Source organism: Physeter macrocephalus, chromosome 16 (genome assembly GCF_002837175.3).
Source record: "Physeter macrocephalus isolate SW-GA chromosome 16, ASM283717v5, whole genome shotgun sequence".
Classification (NCBI taxonomy): domain Eukaryota; kingdom Metazoa; phylum Chordata; class Mammalia; order Artiodactyla; family Physeteridae; genus Physeter; species Physeter macrocephalus.
The window spans coordinates 155,778-180,031 of NC_041229.1; the positions used below are offsets into that span (position 1 = coordinate 155,778).

General features: G+C 51.3%; 1 long non-coding RNA gene across 2 annotated transcripts; it reads right to left on the reverse strand.

Moving 5' to 3' along the window:
* Positions 1-6,328: 6,328 nt before the first annotated feature.
* LOC114488053 (uncharacterized) lies at positions 6,329-9,599 on the reverse strand. Of its 2 annotated transcripts, XR_003683742.2 has the most exons (4): positions 9,420-9,599; positions 9,047-9,168; positions 8,373-8,549; positions 6,329-7,061 (listed from the first exon to the last, which is right to left on the reverse strand). It is a non-coding gene; the product is annotated as an uncharacterized lncRNA (long non-coding RNA). The 2 variants fall into 2 exon arrangements; XR_003683741.2 differs by lacking the exon at positions 9,047-9,168.
* Positions 9,600-24,254: the final 14,655 nt, after the last annotated feature.

The following is a 24,254-nucleotide window of genomic DNA, read 5'->3' on the forward strand; positions in this document are numbered from 1 at the left end:
CCTGCAATCCCTTTACTTCCTCTAAACGGCAAACAGGACTGTCTGTGATCACAGGCAGACATTAATACAGCGCCAGCTGCATGCACCTTTAACCCCATGACTGCAGAACATCCAACCCTTCAGATTAAAGTTGTGTGGAAAGCAAAAGGAAATGTGAATTGACTTGTAAAAAATTTAAAAATGCAAAAAGGGAAAAATATTGTTCTGCCAAATGGTTAAAAAAAAAAAGATAAAAGAAAACTTTGAGGTGTGAACTGTAAAAAGCTTGAGAAAGGAACATCACCAAGCCCCGAGCTCTCATTCCCCCCAAACCAATATAAAAAAAAAAATCCCTAGGAATTGACTGAACTGGCTTTGTAGGAGTTCTGGGCCATGATCAATAGCAAGCAAGTACCCGATCAAGGAAAAGACCCAGGTGAAACGGCAGGAAGGCCCAAGGGGTTCTCGCTGGCATGCACCCCTTGCTTTGGAGCACGGTCCTGCTTTGGGGAAGCAGGCAAACCAGGTTGCCGTTCCCTCTCTAACTGGAGGGAGCAGAACAGAGCTGATCCGCAAAGTTTTGACCTGACTGGAGGCGTCCTGAGACAGGAAAGCTGCAGGGGGACCTCAGACCAGCAGACGCCACACCGGGAACAGGAAAGCACGGGTGGAGACATTCACAGACCACCTAAGGTTTTGCAGAGAAGTTAGAGCCACGGGAATAAGAGAAACAGGAAAGCCACATGCGGTCCCAGGCAGGACACGTGCCCAGAGAAGACCTGAGGAAACCTGAAGCTTCCACCTTGGGCTGGTCGCCAGCCTCAGAGTACCTCTAGATCATCAGCGGACAGACTGCCCCCAGCACAGAGCCACAGAGAGGAGGCTGCTTTTCCAGATGCCCAGTTTTCAACAAAAGATCACAAGGTATCCCAATAGATCCCAAGTACTCTAGAATAAATTAAGTCAATGAGGCAGAAGACTTGTACACTGAAAACTACCATATTGTTGAAAGAAATTAAAGAAGACATAAATAAAGGGAGAAAAAACCATGCTGTTTTCATGAATTGGAAGATGTTAAGATGTCAATACTATCCAAAGTGATCTATAGATTTCTATACAATCCCTCTCTAAATCCCAATATCATTTTTTTTTGCTGAAATAGAAAAACCCATCCTGAAATTCTTATGGACTGTCATGTACCCAAAAAAGCCAATATAATCTTTTTTAAAAAGTTAGAGAACTTGCTCTTCCTGATTTCACATTTACTACAAAGCTACAGTAACCAAACCCAAAAGACAGACATATAGACCAACTGAATAGCGTAGAGAGCCTAGAAATAAAGCCTCACATATACGGCCAAATGATTTTCGAGAAGGGTGCCAAGACCATTTAATGGGAATAGAACAGATTTTCCAACAAATAGTGCTGGGAAAACTGTATAGCCACACACAGAAGATTGAAGTTGGACCCTCACCGTGCAAAAATTAACCAGTTGCAGAAATTAACTCATTGTGCAAAAATTAACCAGTTGCAAAAATTAACTCAAAATGGATCAAAGACCTAAACATAAGAGCTAAAACTATAAAACGCTTAGAAGAAAACAGGGGAAACATGTCATGGCATTGGATTGGGCAGTGATCTGTCAGATATGAAACCAAAAGCACTGGCAGCAAAAGAAAAATAGCCAAATTGGACTTTATCAAAGTTAAAAACTTTTGTGCATCAAAGGACAAGAAAGTGAAAACCCAGCCTACAGAAGGGGGAAAATAATTGTAAATCATCTGTCTGATAAGTGATTAACGTCCAGAATATATAAACAACTCAACAAGAACAACCACAAAAACAAAACACCAACAAGAAAATCCAAAAGTAAGCAGAGGCCCACTCTGGAGAACAGGGGCTGGAGGCAGTGGTGTGGCCTCCAGGCTCGGCCGCCTTCCCAGGAGACCTGAGTCCCCCACTCCGTGGCCACCTCTTCCCGGCTGCTCACGCTGTTCACAGCCCTAAATCCGGCCTGCGAGGAGGACCCACACCTGAGGGACCTGGGGGCGGTGGGCAGCTAGAGCCTCCGTTTACGTCCCAGGCACACACAGACCTGCACACACAAGTGTGTGTTCACACCTGTGCACGTGTGATGTGAACAGTAGCAGTACACACCTGCACGCGGGCCCAGCACACAGGTGTGCACGCGTGCACACACACACCTTGGTGCCTCCACAGGCTCCTGGGCTCCCCTGGCTTTGCCCCTGGGCCATCCAACCCTGTTGTATCCGAGTCTCGTCAGCCCTGGCTGGAAGCCTCTTGTCCCGGCCTCATGGGAGAGGTGAGGGCTTATCTCGCTGCCTGGCACGGTCCAGAGGAGCTTCCTGGTGGGCGTCCACCCCTTACGCCCCCTACCCAGGTCTCCCAGCTCCGAAGGCTGCTCGTGACCCGTCTGAAGCCCCGGAGGAGTGAGAGCCTCACCCGCCTCTGCTTTAACTGTACCGTTCAAGGACCTCCCTGGACCCCTCAGAAGACAGATCACTTTATAAATTCTTAAAAAGTACATGTGGAAATATCAGAGTGATCATTACAACATTATTCAGTCAGTTAAGAGTGCTTGGAGAAAAAATAACACGAAATAAATCTTCATCGTAAGAGCATCTTTCATTCCTAGCAAGTGATTATCTGTCCCTGAATCATCAATTTTATTTTGTTGTGTGGCTAAGATTAATTTTTCTAATTAACGGCCACGCGTGGAGCTAAGCAAACTAGCCTCCTTCTGTAGAAACGGGGCTTTCGGTCCTGCTCTGTGTAATAATGCCATGTGGGCTGGACGGGCAGCCCCCAGGAGGGACGAGTCTCCTCTCAGACAGGTGTGGCCACAGCACAGGCAGCCTGTGGAGCCCCCCGGGGGCGACGCTGTCCTGTCGGAGGGGCTGCAGCTGAGGCCCCAAGCGCCGCAGGGGCTTCCGCAGGGGCTGCCTGGGGAGCCGGAGCCGTGGGGAGGGGTCGACAGTAGGGGCGTGGGCGCCTCCCTAGACACAGCTGACCGTCAGCCAGCGGTCACCGCAGACCTCACAGGGGGACAGGAGGCCCATCAAGACCCCATCCAAGGGCTCTCACAGCCAGGACTACTCCCAGGAACCAGCCCCCCAATGGGAAGCGTTAAAAGGAAAAATACACAGACACACACTGCTGTGTTTTCTTGGCTATCATTAAATGGCTCTGGGCAAATCCCAGGACTTACAAAATAAACACATTTTTCCTCTCAACGGCTTTGGGTGAAAATCCAGTCCATCAGGGCAGCCGTGTAAGAGCTGCTGGGACACCCATCTGGGCAGTCCCCCTGCCCTCGGCTGTCCCAAGGCCTCCACGGCAGGGCCAGGGCTGCGGGAGGAGGGGAGGCCTGGTCCTGGTTCTGGTTCTGAGCAGAGCGCCAAGCGGGGCCTCCCTGCCAGGCCGGCGCACACCCGGGCCCGGGGCCCCAGTCCCTCATCCCAGACCCCCCACTTCTGTGCCGGGGGCCCTGGGTCATGGAACCGGGAACCGGAACACACAGACTGTCGTCCCCCAGAACAGAACTGGTGGGCATCCTGTGATCCTCCTGGGCGTGTCTGCTTCCTTGAAAGGCCGTCGTCACCCGTCACCTGACCTGGCTCTTCCCTTTTTACTCTCTTCCCACAAAGCTTGACTCGGTTGGACTCAACTGTCTGAATGCACGTTGCAGCACAGACCTTGCAGCAGACTCCTGTCCTGAGCAAAAGTCTGGTTGGCGCCTCTGTTGACCCCCCCGATGCTGTGACCCGTGAGAGCCCCACCCAGATGGGAGCTAGAGGAGCAGGAGGGGCTCGGAGCACCTACAGCCGAGGCCTGGAACACAGTTCCAGGGGCCGCAGGGTCCGGAAGGAGGCGGGTCCATCTCCACCAGCCTCTCGGGATGAAGGGACCATCCTGGCTGTGAAGGCGGCCCTGGTCACCCAGAGGACTTCTTGTTTGGGGACCAGAAGCTCTGGGAACACAGGTGTTCTCCTCACAGAGGGAAGACGCCTCCGGGGAGGCCTGAACGCCTGCTACAGACCCTCACCTTGGATCCCGAGATGCTGGCTGCTCGCTCAGGCTGGACCAGGCCCCTGTGCCCAAGCCTGAGGCCTGGCGTCCTCCACAGACACGGGGGCTCAGGACGGGAGGGACTCGGGGCAGAGAGCACAGCTGCGTCCTCAGGGTCACCGGTTCCAAGATGACACCCAGGGGTCAGCGTGTGGAGTGACCAGTGGGGGTAGCAGGGGAGGCCAAGGCCATGAAAGAACCTTTATAATGTACGTTTCAGAGAGCAAGGAAGAGCCAGGCCACGCAGGGCGGGGAGCCCAGGCCCGAGTCCCCTTGGGCTTCTGCAAGAGAAACGAGGCCAGCCAGGGTGGATAGTCAGGGTTGGCTGGTTTGAATCATCCCAGCGGGCAGAGCAGAGCCCTGAGAAATGTAACCCGAGACGTCACCACCTCCACACACGCAGGCACACACATGCACTGCCCTTTATCCGAAAACTGGTATTTGAGGGACGAGCCTTAAATGAAGCCAGACTTGGCCAAAGGAGGGGGAGACTGTCCTCTGTCCCACCTGTGGCAGCTGGAGATGCTAAGACCCTGCTGAGTGAGGCAGGCAGGGAGGCTGCTAGGGGCTCAGAGCAGAGACGCAGGAAACACCTGGAGGGGATGAGGGGACAAGGAGACGAGAGGACGTCCTCACAGCAGAGCAGCCGGAGTCACAGGTCCCCTCAGAGCATCCTCTGCTCCCCACACACCTGGCTCACCTGGCTCATGGCCAGTGGGCTGAGCTTGCCCTCAGGCCTTGAGTCGTCCGCTGCTGGTGAGTGTGTGTGAGCGTGTGTGAGCGTGGATACACCCAGCTCCACATCTGAAACGCGACAAGGGACATAACAAGGGACATAGCGTTAGCTACATCACATCAGCTTCCTGGGCCAGCAGGAAAGCCACCAAGACCAGTGAAGGTGAGGGATCCCGAGCGGGGTGCACATGTGGAAGTGACCCCACGCCGGCTGTGACCTAGGGCCCAGTTCCTCCCCCTCATCTTCCCGTTTCGAGTTCCCTCCAGTCAGAGGATCACTGGGCCCCGAGAAGCTCCTCCCAGGACTTACATGAAGGAGTGGGTCTCGGGAAGGCAGCTGGAGTGACTCATGTTTTGCTGGGATTTCCCTGGTGTGAAGGGTACAGTAAAGGGAGAAAAAGCAGAGCCAAGCGGGGATTCTCTGCAGTGAAGGGGGGAGGCTGAGGGGAGGGGACACGGGAGACTGCTCGGTCTTTCTTGGCCTCCTGCTCACCTCCTCCAAGTCCTCAGAGTCTGGGAAAGAGGACGCCCTCGTCATCCACACCGAGAGCGGAAGGCACTCAAGTGCAGGCGCAGCTGCTAACGGCAAACTCAGAGCCGCGGACTCTCGGGCAGGCGCCGCCCAGGGAGCTGGGAGACTGGCTGAGGACCCGCGCGCGTGGACTCGAGGCCCCGGATCCACGGGCCGCCGGGTGTGACTCTGGGCCGATGACTCGGCCGCTCCGAGAACTGTATTTCTTAACAATGAACTCCGAGTAATGAAACGGGCCTTCTTCAATCCCTTTGTGATGTAGAGCAAAGGAAAAAAAAATGTGAAAGTGTTTAAGACACTGCAAGGAGTTATACCACTGTAGGATATTCTCCTTCTCTTCGCAGTCCCAGGCCCCAGAGCCTCCACATTTCAAAAGCCTTGGGAGTTTCCTTCTTCAACCTCCTTGAATCTGAGAGCAAAAAAAGAAATTCCAGTGATCTGTGGAGCCTGTGGGAGAGAGATTGAGAACATAATGGTGAGGTTTCAAGCACATGGGAGATGATCCGAAGTGCCCGGCAAGGGACAGGATCTTCAAGTCTTACGGTTGTGCGTGTTCGTTATTTTTTAAAATTTCACTTGGTATATAACTAGAGAAAAGTTTAAATTGCAACAACAAAAATATAGGTTAAAGAGATAACAAAAATCTCCTTATATAAGAGCAGAGTGAGGCCCTAGAGAAGATCACTGAGATAGTTTGGGAAGTTTCCAACTGGGAGATCATCTGTAAAAATAGAAAAAGGTGATTTTCCTGGAGTAGGAGGAGGGCTGCGTGAGCATTTACCGTCCACACTTACGCTCAGGATTCCAGAAGCAAAGGGAAAAACAGGCAGAAGAAGCGGAATGATTTCACTGTTTACGCAGTTTTAGTTTATTAAGATAAGTTCTCAACTTCGCCTCTGCAAAAGTACTTGCAGTGATTTATAGGTTAAAGGCGATTTCTAACTTGGACTTACATCGGAGCAAAAGATGCAAGAGTTGGGTCTTCCAAACGGATCCAAGACTTGGGCCTCCTCTCGGGGTGAAGAAGGGCCCGTCTGCTCCCCGCGGGCCTCATCCCGATGGGCTTGGTCCCCTCACAGCCGGGGCAGCGAGCCCTAGCCCAACGATCGCCACCCCTGCTACTGATCTTCCTTCTAGGACCTGAGTGCCAGGACGGGGACTCATGCTCAACTCATCCTTAGTTTCTATGGAAACCATGGGCTCTCTGGCAGATTCCCCGGCAGCTCTGGGGCCAAGCAGTCTCCACAGAATTGATCTTTCATGCCTTAGAACCTGCCCTGGGTGCAGAGAGGTCCCTGACGGTTTCCTGGGTGACCGCACCTTCCGCTCCGTAAACCAGGACACACAGGGCGCCCTGGCTCATCTGCAGCACCAGCTACAGAAGGGGGAGCATAGGATGCGCCTCCTCCAGCCAGAGATTTAGGTCACTTCACTGTTCCCTCCTGAAGGCGTCTTGTGGTCCTCACAGGGTGACAGCCACCTCAATGGGCAGAATGGCGGATAACCAGGATGGAAGATTCTGGTCCACCCGGCTGGGATGGAAGCTTTGAAATCTCCTGGAGAGTGTGTGCTGGGTCACAAGAAAGCCGGGTGCTCAGATCAGGGGATTAGAAGCGCCAGGTGGGGAAGGCACCCAGGTCACTGTGATCAGCATCACGGCAGGAACTGGAGGGAGGCCCCGGAAGTGGCTTTGGTTCCTGCGCCCTTGAGAGTGGTGACATTTTAGCTGAAATGGCACATACGGAAGTGATTTTTTTTTTTTTTCACATGCTGGGGTCCTGCCCTCACACAAGCAAAGCTGATGTGATACAAGGGACATTCTGGACCATGAAAAGCCTTCAGGTGCCACGCAGCCCATGCCTCTTCCAGGAAGAACTAGAAACACAGCCCAACATCCTGTGTTTTGTTTTGGTTTTTTTTTTTTTTTTTTTTTTTTTTTTGCGGTACGCGGGCCTCTCACCGTTGTGGCCTCTCCCGTGGCGGAGCACAGGCTCCGGACGCGCAGGCTCAGCGGCCACGGCTCATGGGCCCAGCCACTCCGCGGCATGTGGGATCCTCCCGGACCGGGGCACGAACCCACGTCCCCTGCATCGGCAGGCGGACTCTCAACCACTGCGCCACCAGGGAAGCCCTATCCTGTGTTTTTAAATCAGTTCAGTCAGGCAAATCCAGACCTGACCCACCTTCGATGGACATACAATCTTAATTTCAATACCATTTCCAATGATCTAGTCCAGTGGTTTTCACACTTGGATGCAGCAAAATCACCTATGGATTTTTTTAAACAGTCTTGTGAATTACACCTCATACCTTCTGATTAGAATTTTCCAGGATAAGGCCTGGATATAAACACATAAATCTCCTCCAATGACCCTGAGGCCCAGCTGCGATGGAGAGCCACTGATCTCACCTGAACCTGTCCTCAGCAAAGCCCCGCGGGACTCCAGTGTGTCCTTGGTGGACTCAGATACCTGACATAATGGCTCTGATGTTGTCACGTGGACCTGTCCCCTCAGCTGCCCCACGGTGGGCAGTGCGGGCTTGGGGGTGTCTACAGGAGGTGGCTCAGCGGCCAGAAGGAGGGGCCTGAGGACCACAGGAAACACATGGAGAAGCACGTGCAATGATGCTGTCTTGTGGGCTATATTTTGCACTCTTCAACTCATTTCTTATTTTAAACGCACCCTTTCAAGGCAGTGTTGGATTGAGCTGATTTGACAAATGTAGCCAAAAAGCCCATTTGAGTTCAGGGTTACAGACTCGACAGGCAGGGGAAGATCCTGCGTTTAGAGCAAGGACACTGGCCCCCACCTGCAAGCACCATGCACGGTCATGGTCACCAGTTCGATCTGAGGTCAGACCTGGGGATGCAGGGGAAGGAGGAGGGGTTTCTTGTCCTCCAGCTTGAGCTTCACAAGGCAGGAGCCAGCATCCCCTCCACAGATGTGTTTGGAAAGCCGGTGGAGGCCTGGAGGGCACCGCGGAGTGAGCAGGCGCGGAGGATACCCCTCCTCCCACCCTCCATCCCCATGCTCACCTCTGAGCCGGGAAGGGGTCTTCTGGAGGGGACCCTGCGCTGTGTCCCCCAGGGCTGCTCCCACCTGTTCCCGGGAACCTTGCCTCTTCAATCCATGGAGGAGCATGTGCGGGGGTGGGTCCAGGTCCCGGTGCGCAGTCTCGGAGATGCGACCTTGGTGCAGACGTGATGTGCCCACTGCAGGGGGAACAGAGAGAGTGAGGCTCTGGGTGCGTTTCCTGCCTCTAGCCCCTCGGACAAGAAGGTGCCGTCCTGGACCCTGACTGCGTCTGGGTGACCCAGGGACCAAACTGCCCCCCTCGGGCCCGGGGGAGGGGTGAGCCTCCACACACTTCAGAGCCACAGAACCCCAGGCCGGCCCACGGCTGCCTACACCTCACCACCCCGTCCTCCCCACAGGGCCCCGGGGACCCGCCTCCACGGGGCGGGAGGTTGGAATGGAGGCGAGACAGAGGCGGGGGCAGCTGGCCTGGTGACAGCTGCAGAGAAGCAGCCCCACGGCACAGAGGAGGCGCCGCCCAGCACACGGGCCGAGGGTGACGCCTGGGCTCACACCGCTCACCTCGCGGGCCCCCCGACCTCCCAACCCGGCTGGAGGCGGGGACCCCAGCCCTGGGAGGGTGTGGACGCCTTCTGTGCTCAGCCACTGCCCGCACGGGCCCCGCCCCACACACCCCTCAGGACTTTAGCTGTGAGAACGCTTTGCAGTGAAAACTGCCATTTCTCCCAAAAGGTCTGGAAAGGTCTGGGCAGAGCCGAGTTAGTGAACAGCAACTTCATATCAATTCTGAGGCGGCTGGAAGGGCAAGAGAGAGAAGGGGGAGGAGGATTTGTTGAAAGTCTGAAGCTTTTCCTGAAACTACCACGCCCGCTGAGCGTCTCCCCAAGTCGCCCTCCGCCCCCCGGGGTTAACTGCTGTGTCCTTTGGCTCCAGGGCTCCGGCTGCAGACGCACGGCTTTTCTTAACCTGATTGCTGAGAACAGAGACTTCACCCATAGCCGAGCCTGAGACTCGGGGGCGCTGCGGGGCACCGTCTCCAGACCTACCGTCCTGCAGGCTCACTCACTCCCGGAGCCTGGCCCGCGACGGGACCACGTCACAGCAGCCAGCTCCCTCTCCACATCTCTTTTCTGCCGTATCCCTCACCCGGAGATCTTCCCCGGAGGAAGCGGCGGAAGCGCGGGCCCAGGCCCCGCCCACGGCGAGCCGGCAGGGGGCGGGGCCATCCCAGAGAGTTCTCGGGAGGCCGACGAAGCCAGGGCCCCGCGGCGGCCCCTGGTCAGGAAGGAGGCAGAGCTGGGAGCTGGCCCGCTCTTTCTCCTCCGCGCACACGAACTTCTCCGGCTTTAGCTGGTTTTCAGCCGCGACGTCTGCCCTGCGAGTCGCTGACAGGGAGGCCGGCTCGGCCCTGGATCAGGAGGACCACAAGGGCTCTGCCTCTCCCACTGCAACGTCCTCAGCTGTCAAGCCCCGTTAAGTTTTCATTTAATCGTCGCCGCTCTGTGCCGGAATTGTGTTTTATGAGCACACTGCCCCAAGTTGAAGGCTTGTACAACAGAGGCTTTAGAAATAAAAATAAAAGGATACTCAGATCCAGTGCTATTTTCACATGGGTAACGGGGTCACCGGCGGCCGTGTGCACCGCGCCCCTCATTCGCTCTGGAGGCTGAGCCGGGGCTGAGGGAGGACCCCCCCGCCCTGGGGGCTGCCGGAGAAAGCCGGGGAGCTGCCTTGGCGAGTCAGCTGAGCGCGCCGACCTTCCCGAGCGTGGTCAGCGTTTCTGAGCGGTCAGCGCAGCTCCTGAGGGGCTGGCCCTCGGTCCACTGCCTGCTCCCCATGCCTCGTTCCCACAAGAGGGGAAACTTAATGACCGGCATCTCGTACCACCCAGTGGGGACTCTTGTATTGGGGTGTCCTGATGGAGACATAGTTTTACAGACTGTTTCATAAGTAACTACTAAGAGCCAATTAGGTACAAAGAGACAAAGATGCCAAGAGGTGGATCAAGAGATCTAAGAGCTGGAAAGGGTGAAGCAGGAAGAGGACAGAGGGGGATAGGGGGACAGGGCCAGCGCCGGGGACACAGAACACCGGACAGAGGGCCCTGGGGTGTTGCGACCAGGTCCCGTGCCCCAGCTCCTACACAAGGTGGCCTCGGGGAGAGCAGCCCAGAGGGTCCTGATTCAGGGCAGATGCTCGTAAAAGTGGGTAGCTAGTTAACGGGTGAGTCAGCTTTGTCACCAGATGCTGAAGTCCCGAGACCTGTTTGAACAGCCAGGAGAGGGAGCAGGTCCCCTGCTGGAACTCAGCGACGAGGGGCCCTGTGGGGAGGGGCGGGGGCCCTGAGCAGCCAAGTCAGGGAGACCCAGCCACGCCAAGTTTGACTCACCGGCAGCAGCTCAGGAGGGAGACGGCATTTTCTCTGAAGCTTCCAGACCCCCGCCTTCTGTCTCATCTGCATCGCTGAGAGGGTTAAACGTGGGAAAACTCAGAGAAGACTGCTCGCCGCTTCTGGACGAGGAGGGGAATCAAGGGAACGTTGCTTCCAGTGGCGGAGGGGCCGCTGGGGTGCAGGGGCGGAGTCAGAGGTTAAAGCCAGGACGCTGAGGCCCAGGAGCAAGACGCGGGCCAGCCCGATTCCCCACAAGTCCTGGGTGCCTTCTGCCGCGGGACCCTCTCCTGCCTGCGTGTGCCCTGGGGAGGGTGGGGAGCGTGGAGGCCAAGGGCGGAAGGAGGGCGGGAGCTCAGCAAAGGAGCTGAAAGCAGTGCTCCTCTTCTGGGCTCTGCTTTCTGTCAAAAAGGGCGTTGTAATCTCTACAGATCCTCCAGAGAGCAGAGCAAAGACAGAACCCGAGACAGACAAGTCCGGGAACCATCTGGCGCCACTCATAATTATGGCAGTATATTTGCTGTACTGCTTATTCACATTTGCATGCAAGAACCATTTTATACACTTTTTTAAAGTGTTCGGGACAGTCTTGTCCACAGACCCTAAGCTCCACTCACTCCTCTTCCCAAACACACACACACACACACACACACACACACATACACAGAGACAGAAACACAAACAGACACACACTCACAGACACACACACACAGACACACACACAGACACACACGCAAAGAGATACACAGAGACAGACACACACACACAGACACACACACGCACAGAGATACATACACACACACCCTCCTGTGGGAGTTCAGAAAAAGGAGAGGTTGCTTCTCTGGAGTAGCAGGTGTTTGGTTGGGGCTGGAAGGTGGATTTTGATGCACAGACATGGGGATGAACAGGCCAGGGCTGAGGGTGGAGGAACGTGACACATGCTGCTCTATAGACGCTGATGGCAGTGACAGCACCATGAGTAATGGCTCTCAGATGCTGGGTGGGGTCCCCGCTTCTCCTGCAGGGGTGTCTCTGAACCTTCCCCTTTGCATTCTGTTCACTACAGGAGGCCTTTCCAGGAGCGGGTCCTGGAAGCAGGTGCACAGACGTGGGGTGGGAGTGGGAGATGCACAGACCGCGCAGCGCATGGATGGCAGGTGAGAGAAACACTCTTAACGACATTTCGTAGTTTCACGCCCCGATCTCCACCCTGCCCTAGTTGGTCACAGCCACTCCCAGTAACCAGGAGATGCTAAAGGTGATGCAGGAACCACTGGACTCCAGGCTCCAGGGATTCGGATGTTCCCCAGCACCCAGGCTGCCCCCCGTCTTCATGGCCGGCCTGGTGTGCCATATCCCTGAAGGCCAGACTCTGCCAGGACATCCCTCGGGTGAAGGAGCTTTATCAGAACAGCTGGTCCTCCCCGCTGATGCTTCAGGTCGGCCGGCCAGACGCCCGCTGCCTGAGAGGCAGAGCCGTTTCCATCCATCAGCTGCATCAGCCTCCCGGGCCCACCCCGGGCCTGGGGGCGAGGCTGCCGCTGAGGGGCTGCTTTCAATGCAGAGCCTGTGACTGCAGGGCGAGGGCGGGGGCGAGGGCGGCGGAGGCCCTGGGAGCAGTCGGGAGAAGGTGCCGGGGAACCGGGAGCAGAGCCCGCGGGTGTGATTTCAGGGTCAGTTTCCTCCCATGAGTAGGTTCTACCTCAGCGCCCTTAGGATAATATTGCTGCTCTTTCCGAGTCAGTGCCGCCTCGGCCTCGTTTGCCTCGTTCTGTGAGCGCCACCACTTCTGTGCTGAGAAATTGCTCGGTCACTGGAGGGCGTTTGGGGAGGAATCGGCGCGAAGCCGCTTGGCAGGGGCAGGTGGAAGCGCCTGGTTTCCTCCCGCACCTTCATGGGGCCCACCCCGCGCAGGGGGCGCTGTAGGACGCAGACGCGCTGCCAGCTCACCTCGGACGGATGTGTTGTGGGTGGTCAGCTTCAGATAAAGCAAGCGCAGTGTTCTCGGGCCTGCGGAGAGATGCGCAGAGGCCCACGGCTGCGGGCGGCTGCGCTGCGTACTCGGGAGACCCCCCAGAAAGCCACGGTTCCGAAGAAAGAGCTCAGGTTGGTGTCAGGTGTCAGAAAAATAAATGAGTTCAAATCCCACTTCTGAGGTGTGAAACTAATCCTGTTTCCTTAGTCTCAGAGTTGGGGGGGGGGAGTGATAATTTCTGTCCCCTTTGCAGAATTGTTGTAAGGATCAACTGAGGGAATGCAGGGCGTAGGGAATCGCAAATTCTAAAAAAAGAAATATTGGTTATCAGAGAGCAGATTAGTGCAGTGATTTTGAGCATAAATGTTGGGGGTAAGCTGTCTGGTTTGAATCCTAGGTCTACCGCTGGTTAGCTGTGTGATCTTGGGTGAGTTGCTTAACGTCTCTGTGCCTTGGTTTTCTAACATGTAAAATGCAGATTAATGGTACTAGTATAAAAGACTTCGTAAGGATAGGTGCATGAAACGTGTAGTGCCTGACTCATGCTGAGTGATTCCTGCGTGTTTGCCATCACTGTCCTATCATTTTTACCATCCTGGTCCAGGAGAGAGCACTTCACATGTCCCATCCTTGGGTAGTTTATAGTCCTAAAGCCTCCACGGATGTAGGGTCCTGCCACTTTCCTTCCTGGAGTGCTGGTGGCCCGAAGATGCTGCATTGGAAGGGACAGTAGTGACCACCTATTCTGTGCCAGGCTCTGTACTAGGTCTTAAATAGGGGTGTTAATCCCCACGGCAACCCTTTGAGGTCACATGTTATCAATTCCATTTCATAAATTGAGAAACTCTTCCCAAAGGATTAAAGTACCTTTCCAAACTGTTAGCAGAGCTGGCTCTGTAACACCCAGGGTCCAACTGGGAGAACAAACCACGTGAGTTATTTTACCAAAGAGAATTTAAAATGAGAATTTAGCTGAGCAGATGATGGCTGTCTTGAAATTGCAAAAAAAGAAGGAAAGAAAGAAAGAAAGAAAATGGCATTGCACTGAGAGGGGCTGCAGGAAGCTGCTTCCATCTCTAGGGCTGGGGGAACAGACAGAAGACATCGGGGTGATCAGAACCTAGACGCTCCATCAGAACCATGCCCACCCCCAAACGTACGTTGTCTGCAGCACTCTTGTGATGATGCACTTCGGGCGTTGATTTCCCCAGGAAGCTGCCTGGCCTGAGGGGGCCCGGGACACAGGTTGGGCAGAGGCCACGACAGCCTCCTCACCAGGCTCTCCCAGGCCCTTGTCACGTCTGGGGCCCCCCGGGTGAGGTTGCATTCCTCGAGCTCAGAGTTATTCACTGAAAGACTCCGTGTGGATCAGAGATCCTGGAAGGATTCGGGAGGCCCTCAAGGGGACCAAGGGCAGCAGGGAACCTAGATGCTGAAGACGAGGCCTCCAGGACACCAGGCACGCAGTGCTGTGGCTTCCGTAGGGAATGTCAGGAGGGGAGGCAGGGAGGGAGAGAGAGGACTACCAGAGGTGACGAGAGCCCACCTGTAACCATCCTGAGAGACTCTGAACACAGAAGTAGCTACTGGTAAAGGGAGAGGACTTCCGGATGCGTGTCGGCTGCCGGCAGGACCCGGCTGGAAAGTAGCAGGAGCTGCCGGGCAGGTGCTGACATCAGGGAGAAGTGTCACATCCTCCTGTTACCAGTTCCTTCCAGAGGCAGGTGGCCGAGGGTCTATAACCATCTACTCCCTGCCCTGCATCCCCTCTCTAACCTGCAGAAATGCTAGTGGCCTTTTCATCGAGGGCTCAGGGCAACCAAGAGACTCATAGTTTCCTGTTGGTGGGTGGCAGAGGCCGGGGGAGATGACTTCACGAGAGCTCTGGTTTGGTTTCAACCTTGAGCAGAGGCTTCAATCCGAGCAGCTCCCAACAACAAGATACTGTGGTTAAGGCTGCTTCCTCTGCATTCTTCCTGGACACACAGTTAGTCTCACTGATGACACTGGCCTGATCTTGCCCGTGAGTGACACCCGTTGATTTAAACATCCGCCCAGATTTCACTGCTGTGATGTGGGGCTGAATGATCTTCTCACATCCTGTAGTCTCCATCTTCGGAGTGTGATCCTCTCTCTCCCTCCCCAGCTCTGTGCATGGAGCCCCGGCCATCCTCACCCCCTGAGCTCCTGGCTGAATAGAAGCTCTGGGTCCAGATGGCTACTCATAATCATCCATGGAGCAGGAAAGCCCTTGCACTGCTGGGTCCCTACGTGTGGAGGGCTGGAGGGACAGGGGCAGGTGAGCCCTCACTGCCCAGGTTGGGACCTTTATGATGATACCCTCGCCAACCTCCTTCCTGCCCCATCTGTCCCTGGAATACAGCACCGAATATACACCGTCTACTCTCAGAAATCCCCAGCAGAGCCAAGATCCCTTGAAAAGCTTCTGGAGATGCAAGGATGGAGAGAGAAGGGGTTCTGGAGGAGTTGCATTCAAGATACTTTGTCTGGGTTTCTTACAAGTTCAAAGACACTTGACACCGTGCTCTGGATACCCCATGGGTAACAATGTGGGTAATGAGGGTTGAACACAGAGGGGTGAGCTTTTCAAGGCCCACAGAACTGTTGCTACTGCAGTCAGTGCAGCCCAGCTTCCAAAGGGTCAACTCAGGTTGGCTGCACAGGACGTGTCACCGTGGACAAATATATAGGAAGTTATATTAGGAAACTCGGTGGAAATAATTATTATTGTCAAAATCTAGGCCAGAGTTTCATCTTAGTCCTAGACTCCAAGCAAAATAGGCCCTGAACACTTACAGTGAGAGCAAAGAGGAAGCCAAATCTCAGCTCAAATATATATATATATATATATATATATATATATATATATATATATAATTCCAGGGACAGTCCTTTGAGGCGGGTATACCCACAGCTATTGGTAAGAGTATCAATACATTTCTATAATCTTTCCAGGAAAGAAATAGGCACACTCATTAAGAACCATGAAAATATTTATATTTGGCCCACAGTGATCATATTCTTGCCTTCAGAAATTATTAGAGATGCTCTTCATGAAATATTTAAATGGAATTACATAGAGACAGCCTAAAGGAAAATGGTTAGGTAAATTACAGTGAAGCCACAAACCATTTAAAATGATGATTTGTGCAAACGTGTAATGATATAGAAACAATCACCGTATACAATCAAGTCAAGAAACCAGTTACTAAAGCAGAGAGTAGAGTGATCACACTGTCAGTGGTACGTTACTCCTGAAAAAATGACTTCACACCAGTGTTCCCGGGGAGCAGGCGGCGCTCTCTCGGTGGTGGATTACGTGGGGTTGACATCCCTCATTGCCCTTTGGGAATTATCACATTTTCTAAAGGATGCATGCCTTCCTTAGATGGAAACTTACCATGTGGCACTTCTGTGGAGCGTGACTAACTCTCAAGACAGGGCTTTGTCCTGTTTGGAGCTCCTGTAGTCCTCACAGGACTGGCTTTGGGGGAAGGAAGCCAGGCTCCTGCACCATCACATTCTTCCCCTGAAGGGATCAGAAGTGACCAGTGTGGGGCGTCCACCAAGCCTTCAGGTGGAGGCATCTGTCTGACTGCTCATCCCCATGTGGCCAGCATCACAGGAGTGGACCTTCCTGCTCTCAGCCTGTCTCATTCGCTTTATCTTCTTGACCAGGCCTTCATATCCAGAGGGAAACACAGAGGAAATTGGGTCTAGTTCAGATTAACCAGATGACTTCCAACAGCTCTGAATTAGTCAGACGTCCTCTCTCTCCCAGCTGTTTGATCCTTCGTTATAACTCTGTTTATGCAAACACACTTGATATAAACCTCTTGGTTATCATGGAAGAGATATACATATATTTAGGAGATACTGTTTAATTGCTATTTAATCATTTTTTTCATGAGGCTTTATGATCAACATGAGCAAACTCTCTTAAAGCAACAACACCTTGAGATTTCTGACTGTATCCAGCCATATCTCAGAAACTGTGAATAATAACAAAAAAATAATATATGGCCTGATATATGTATAATTGGAGTCCAAAAGGAGAAATGAGATGCAGGAGGATGGAGAGCAAAAAAAAAAATGTAAAAAATGTCAAGATATTTTCCAAATTTGTTGAAAACTAAGTTCACAGATCCAAGAAAGTCAATGAATTTCAAACACAGGTGCACACACACACACACACACACACACACACAGAAATCTACATCCTGGGAGCAGGTTAACCAGGGGCGAGGAAAAAATCTTAAAAGCATCCAGTGAGGGAAATAAGGGATACATATGACATTCAAAGAATAAATATAGAAAATACATAGGACATTTTCAGAAACAATGCAAGCCAGCAGACAGTGGGATGATGTTTTTAAAGTATTGAAAGAAAAAAAAATCTGTCAACTGAGAATTTCATACTCTTGAAAACCATTTTTCAACAGTGACGTTAAAGACATTTTGAGACGTACAAAAGCTAAAAGAATTCATTACCAGGGGAACTTCACTACAATAAATATTGAAGGAAGTTCTGCCAGAAGGAACACAAGGAACTGAAGATTAAAGAAGATTGATGTGCTTAAAATAAAGCATTCTTTTCTTACATCTCACTTTTAAAGCCAAGAGAGTTAGAGTACAAATATATAAGAATATAATGTTCTTACGCTGTTACTGAACTAATGTAATGTAAACTGAAAGTGGAATGTGATACGTTAAAAATGTATACTATAAAACCTAAGTTTTATAACAAAACGAAAAGAGTCCAGCTAGCCAGGGGTCCAAAGGGAAGGAGAGACGGATGAGGTGGAGCACAGGAGCCTTTTAGGGCAGTAAAACTATTCAGTATGTGACCCTGTGACGGTGGACACATGCCATTACACACTTGTCAAAACCCATAGAATGTACAACACCAAGAGTGAATCCTTACGTAAACAATGGACTCTGGTAAATAATGATGGATCGATATTGATTCGACACTTATAACACATGGACCACATTAATGCAAAATGTTAATAATAGGGAAATTGCTTGGGATGGGTGGTTATAAGGGGGTTAAAGGGAATTCTTTATACTTTCCACTTGATTTTTCTGCTAACCTGAAACTGCTCTAAAAAGTAAAATATATTAATTAAAAATAGCCTGCATTTGCCCTGACTTCAGTGGGTATGCTCAATAAAGAACAACCCCCCTTCTTATCCCCTAGCCCAGTGAGTGACTGGTTGCTAATTGGAAGCTATTGTCGGGTTCAGTGATCCTCAAGTTTTTCTCTGGAGCACTCTAGCATGATATATGTTGGGCTCCTATAGTGTTGATTTTCTTCTGCTTTTACAGGGTCTATTCTAACCAAGCTCTTTTTATTCATTACGTGATTAATCAGTGGGTAAGGAGAGCAGGTGTTCCATGATGAAATGCCCAAAGCTGCTCTGTTCCACTGCATCATGAAGCCCCACAGATGGGTGTCCTTATGGAGCCTGGCTTCCCTCAGCTCTAATTGGGAAATTTAGGGATCTAGGTGACACTCCATCACAGCAATGGTGTGCTCATCAGGTGATGTTGTTAGTAACAAGTGTCCCTCTTTTATTTCTAATTTCATTGTATCAACCATATTGTAATTGGTTATGTTTTGTTTTGCTTTTATTTCCATAAGATGCTGCTAATCATTTGGGTGAATGGATGGGACATAGCCATTGAATATACTGACTAAATATCCTGAGTAATTCACACACAGCCCTGGGTTCAATTTCTCTAAGTGTTTGGCATCACAGCTACATGTGCAAACGTACAGCAGGTCATCCAAGCTTCTGTCCCACTTTTCCTGGAACTTTGTTTAACAGCATCAGACAAGACACTGATTTGCAGAGATTGCCAAGACACTCGTGAAGCAAGGGTAATGCATTTTGTAGACAGTTAAAATAACTTTAACTGGAGTCATGAAAACAATTTTATGTCACCTTAAACACACTTAGAGAAAGGGTCCCTAAGTAAAAGAGATCTGAGAAATAAATGAGGGGTGAGTCAGCTGCTAGCACAGGGCACTGGGGGAAAGTGACACAGTCAGAAGGGCCCTTCCCTTATCTCCAGCTTGAGGAGATTCTTCTGCCCTAGATCAGTGCTCTGACTGTGGCTGCCGTTCAGAACTGGAGGAAAATAGAAGGTGTGGAATCAGTACGGACCGTGGAGAAACCTCACGTCAACCAAGCCAGGGAGCAGGTGAGCAGGCAAGCGCCCTCATTAATTACCTGGTGGCAACAAGGCTGAAAATAATGGATTCAGATTAGGACTCAGTTACTAAGGAAGGAAAGAAATGACCGTTTCCAAGGACTGGAAGCCACCATTCCTGGGATAGTCTTGTTTCAGCCTTTTCTCTAGCAGGATCACATGTTCATCTCTTCCTGTTCAGGTGAAGGCTGTCCTCCTCTTTACACTTCCTCAGTTGCCCTTTTCCCCACGAAGCCCTGGAAACTTCATCTCATTGGCCACTGTCCAGTGCTGAAAGTTTCTCTAGCCCAGGGCAAGCCTCAGCTGTATGATTATACTGGAAAACACAGAAAACGAGACTTGGCACTTACCTTTATACATTCTTTCTTTCTCTTCCAAACAGAAAATTGAACATATATCCATTATCAAGAAAAATTTTAAAATTTATGATCATCAATATCATTTAAAATTTCCTTGTCATGGGTTTACATGTGGTCATTGGAGCTGGACCAGAAAACAAAATGCTCTGGGAACAGAACCAAGGTTTGGACAGGGATGAAGAGTCATCACCATGAGAAAAGGTCAGGGCTGGGCGTCTTCTGCCTGAGTGATGCCTCTAATTGTTTCAGGTCCTTTGGCAAAAGGAGAGTGGATCACCCACCCAATTATATCCACAACAATATCTCATTCACTATTTGTCACAGTGCTGGAAATTCACTTATTAAACAACCCTTCATTTTATGGCTTCAAAATATTCTTCTTCAAAGGCAAATATCCTTGAGAAAGGGGTCATTTTAAGGACTGCAACTAAAACTTAGACACATAGGGAACGGTGGGCTGTAGGTCACAATTGTGACAGGTAACTGAGAACAGGTTATTCAGGATTAAATTTCAGAGGAGAAGGACAGCACTGGTTCTGAAGTAATAAGGAAGAAGACACTAGAGACCATGGTGGCCTTTGCCCCAAAGGACAAATGCCACTTTCTGGCCTTTGTTCCAGACTCACTGTTTTTTGTCTTTCATTCATCCATCCAACCCTGTGACCAGGTTATTATGTCTTATGGGGAAATATTCTCAGGAAAGAAAGTGATACTGGATTTAGGTCTCAGGAAAGGAGGAAAACGATCAGGAGGTGCAGATGGAAGGAGGGGGGTGGCACAGGAGTTACCGACAAGGAGAATGGTGGAGGCACTCTAGATACCTGCCACGTGCTAGCCTCTCACGTCCGGTGAGAAAGGAGCAAAAGATTCCAGCAGACACTTCAGACGACATGACATAGGGATGGACCAGATGAATCTGAAGGGAACTCAGCATCATTGGTCATCAGGAAAACGTGAGTTACAACTACAGTAAGAGAGCACTTCACACGCTCGCTATAATGGCTAGACCCCGAGACTAAAACTTCAAGTGTTGGTTTGGATTTGGAGTCACTGGACTTCTCGTATATTGCTGGTGGAGTGTAAAGTGGTGCAAACACTTGGGAAGACAGTTTGGCAGATTCCTATCAGGAAGCATGCACTTACAATATGGCCCAGTCATTCTACTCTGGATATTCATGCAGAAGAAATGGAAACGTTATGTCAACCCAAAGACTCAAACGTGGATGGTTTTAGAAGCTGTATTAGTTTCCTATGGCTGCTGTAACAAAGTCCACAAACTTGGTGGCTTAAAACAATACAAGTGGGCTTCCCTGGTGGCGCAGTGGTTGAGAATCCACCTGCCAATGCAGGGGACACGGGTTCGATCCCTGGTCCGGGAGGCCGCGGAGCAACTAAGCCCGTGTGCCACAACTACTGAGCCTGCGTGCCACAACTACTGAAGCCCACGTGCCTAGAGCCCGTGCTCCGCAACAAGAGAAGCCACCACAATGAGAAGCCTGTATGCAGCAATGAAGACCCAACACAGCCAAAAATAAATTAAAATAAATAAATTTTTAAAAAAATACAAGTTTATTGTGTTACAATTCTGAGTTAAAAAATCCAAGCTCAGTTCCACTGGACTAAAGTCAAGGTGTTGGTAGGTCTGCTCCTTCCGGAGGCTCTCGGGGCTTGGGGGGTCTGTTTTCTTGCCTTTTCAGCCCCCAGTGGCCTCCTGTGCCCCCTCCTCTATAGTCAAGGCCCCAATCCAGTCTCTGCTTATCATCACATCACCTTCCCCTCTGTGTCTCTGACTCCGCCTGCCTCCATTTTATAAGGACCGTTGTGATTTCTCAGGCCCACCCAGATAATCTAGCATTATCTCTCCATCTCAAAATCCTGAAATAATTACAACTACAGGTCCCTTTGGCCATATGAGGTAGAATTCAGATTCCAGGGATTAAGACGTGGGCTTCTCTGGGTGGAAGGGGGTCCCACCATAAAAGCTTTATTCATAACGGCTCAAATGTCCATCAACAATAAATGGATAAACAAAATGGATATTCATACAATCGAATACTATTCAACGATAAAATGAATGAATATCTGATACATACAAAACATGGATGAACCTCACACTCATTTACAATGAGTTACAGACACCAAATACCAAAAATTCATACAGTATGATTTCAGTTATGTGAAATTAGAATAGGCAAAACTGATTTGTAGTGAGAGAAATCATATAAGTGATTATTTACCGTGTCAGGTGTCAGGTGTTTTCCACAAAGGAACACAAGAGAAATTTCTGGGGACATGGAATGTGATGTTTAAACAGACAGGGTGGCATATATTTGTCAAAGTAATTGAACTGTATTAGACAAAAGTACTAATTGTATTGTATATAAATTATACCTCAACTACATTGATTAAAAAATAAAAATCTGGCTTCCCTGGTGGCGCAGTGGTTGCGCGTCCGCCTGCCGATGCAGGGGAACCGGGTTCGCGCCCCGGTCTGGGAGGATCCCACATGCCGCGGAGCGGCTGGGCCCGTGAGCCACGGCCGCTGGGCCTGCGCGTCCGGAGCCTGTGCTCCGCAACGGGAGAGGCCCCCGGTCCGGGAGGATCCCACATGCCGCGGAGCGGCTGGGCCCGTGAGCCACGGCCGCTGGGCCTGCGCGTCCGGAGCCTGTGCTCCGCAACGGGAGAGGCCACAGCGGTGAGAGGCCCGCGTACCGCAAAAAAAAAAAAATAAATAAATAAATAAAATTAAAAAAATAAAAATCACTGGCTTGTTCAAACCTTCCCCACCCTTTTATGCCCCGCACCAGTGGACCGTTGGAGGAAAAGGCTTCTAGCTGAGTGAATGAAGCTCAGTGAGCCAGAAATGCCTGTGCTTCCCAGAGGGCTGCCCGCTTCTGAATTCCTGTGCACGCCAGGAAGCGGCCCACTCTCTGGTACTGGTCAACGGCTACTTCTTTCCCTGGGACTGTCCAAGGGTGGTTCCAGCAGTCAGGGGACCTGGTAGCGTGTTCTCCAGTAAACAGGCCAAGCCAAACCTCACGCACCAGCATGAAGTACCGCGAAATTCCTCTTACTTGCCCTGTTGGAGGATTTTCCTATTATTTTTAGGAGACGAACCAGAAATGATGGTGGGCAGACTTGGCGCATCTCTCAGAAGGTGAATGTCCTCCGTGCTCAGAGCAGACTGAGGAGGGTGAAGGGTGAAAGGAAGGAAGACGCTTTCTGTTCTCTCTGGTTTCCTCCCCCATCCCGAAGGCCCGGCCGCTCCTCCTTCGTTAGAAGGTGGTGGTTGAGACCGACATGGGTGGATCTCCATTCTCACCACCGTGATGGTGGTCACTGCCCTCTGGATCACCGGGGGTCCGGGAACTCGCTGGCCTAGTCCCATTCATACACAATTTGAGGAATAACAGCCTCTACCGCCCAAGTGCCGTCAAGTGTTCATCGTGGTGGTGATGACCTCAGACCTTTATTACTCTTCCTGGATGGAGTGAGAAAGAGGCTTGTGAATCTAGTGACTTGAGGAGGTCAGAAATGGGATTGAGGGCCTCGAGGGGGGACTAGTCAGCCTGGGAAGGTGACCCACCCTGGTTACAGCCAAGATGAGTCTGCTCTCCACGTTTTTCTTCCTGACTTTGCTTCTCACAACCCCTCCACACTCACCTGGTCATAAACATCACACCTGAGGATTCTCAGAGCCACCTTTCAAGAGGCCAGCCAGGTGGTTCTCCCCAGTCCAGGAAAACATCTGCTTATTCTGAGCACCTACTGACAGGAGGTCACCATCCTGAGGGTTTCAGGTGCTCAGGGAAGAAACAGCAGTGGGCACGTCTGGGGGATGAGGTGACCATAAGGGCTCGAATAAGGAAAACTGTGAGAAGGGCCTAAAGATCTTGCGTCAACGCAGAGAGCCTCTTTACAAGCTGGGGGTGGAGGAGAGAGGAGTAAGCTGTTGTCTCTCCACTTACGGCATCCTCTGCCCTTGCCAGACACAAGGTTTCCCGGGGCTCGTCCCGGGGCCAGCGCGAGAGGAAAGACCCCCAGCCGCTGGTGACGCCCTGGCAGCCAGCATCACTGCGGGGCAGCCTCCCTGGACTCTGCACTCCTCCCCCTTTTTTAACCTGCCTGGACTTGGCCTTTTGCTGCTTCTCCTTAAGCTCCTTGAACATGTGCGCCTATAGCTGCTTTAATACACACAGGACAATACAGGGCTGAGACTCACTGAGCCTTGGCCAGTTCCAAGGTTTCTTGGCTCCGCCACCAGAAGCACATCCAGGGCTGGAGACTGGAAGGTACCTTGAGTCACCGTGGGCAGCCCAGCTCCACGAACCCACCGTCAGTCAGGCATCCATTCCCCAGGCACTTGGGGATGTGAAGAAAGGGCAGCATAAAAAGGGCTGTGACACTGTGTAAGAGAGACAGGTGACAAATTATTTTGTGTTATTAAAGATTTGGACAAATTCAGGTATAAAGATGTTTTAAGTAATCTTCTGCGGGAATACCACTATAGAATATGCAACCACAAAAAGAATAATAAGGGAATACAATGAACAACTCTAGACACATATACAGAAAAATTAGATGAAGTGGATCCACTCCTCACAAAGCACAAACTTACCTAATATAAAATAGATAATTTGAAAAAGCCATATAATTGCTTCAGATATTAAATTCACAATTGAAAACTCCCCCCAAAAAAGAAATCTTCAGGCCCAAATGATTTCACTGAAGAATTCTACCAAACGTTTAAAGAATTAATACAACTTCTACATAATCTCTTCCAGAAAATAGAAAAGAGAGAACTTTGTAATTCATTTTCCAAAGCCCATTTTTACCCAGATACTAAAATCAGATAAAAGGTAGTTCAAGAATACTTTAGCAAGATGAAATAATAAAAACCACATAACTGTCAAGCACTTGT